This window comes from Eimeria mitis, genomic scaffold (assembly GCF_000499745.2).
Source record: "Eimeria mitis Houghton genomic scaffold, Emh_scaff4819, whole genome shotgun sequence".
NCBI classification, from domain to species: Eukaryota; Apicomplexa; class Conoidasida; order Eucoccidiorida; family Eimeriidae; genus Eimeria; species Eimeria mitis.
Window position 1 is genome coordinate 294 of NW_013573121.1, and position 240 is coordinate 533.

The following is a 240-nucleotide window of genomic DNA, read 5'->3' on the forward strand; positions in this document are numbered from 1 at the left end:
CTGCTGCTGCTGCTGGTGGTGCAGCAGAGTCACCACCCGCGCAGGAACAAGCTCAGGAGCTTGTTGCTGCTGTTGCTGATGCTGCTGCTGTTGCTGCTGCTGCACTGCAGCAGCAGCAGCAGCAGCAGCACATACTGCCTCCCCCAGAGGCCTCCTTTCGTACGCTACCTAAACCCTAAACCCTAGCTTAAACCCTAAACCCTACCTCAGACAGACCCTAAACCCTAATTGGCACGCCTC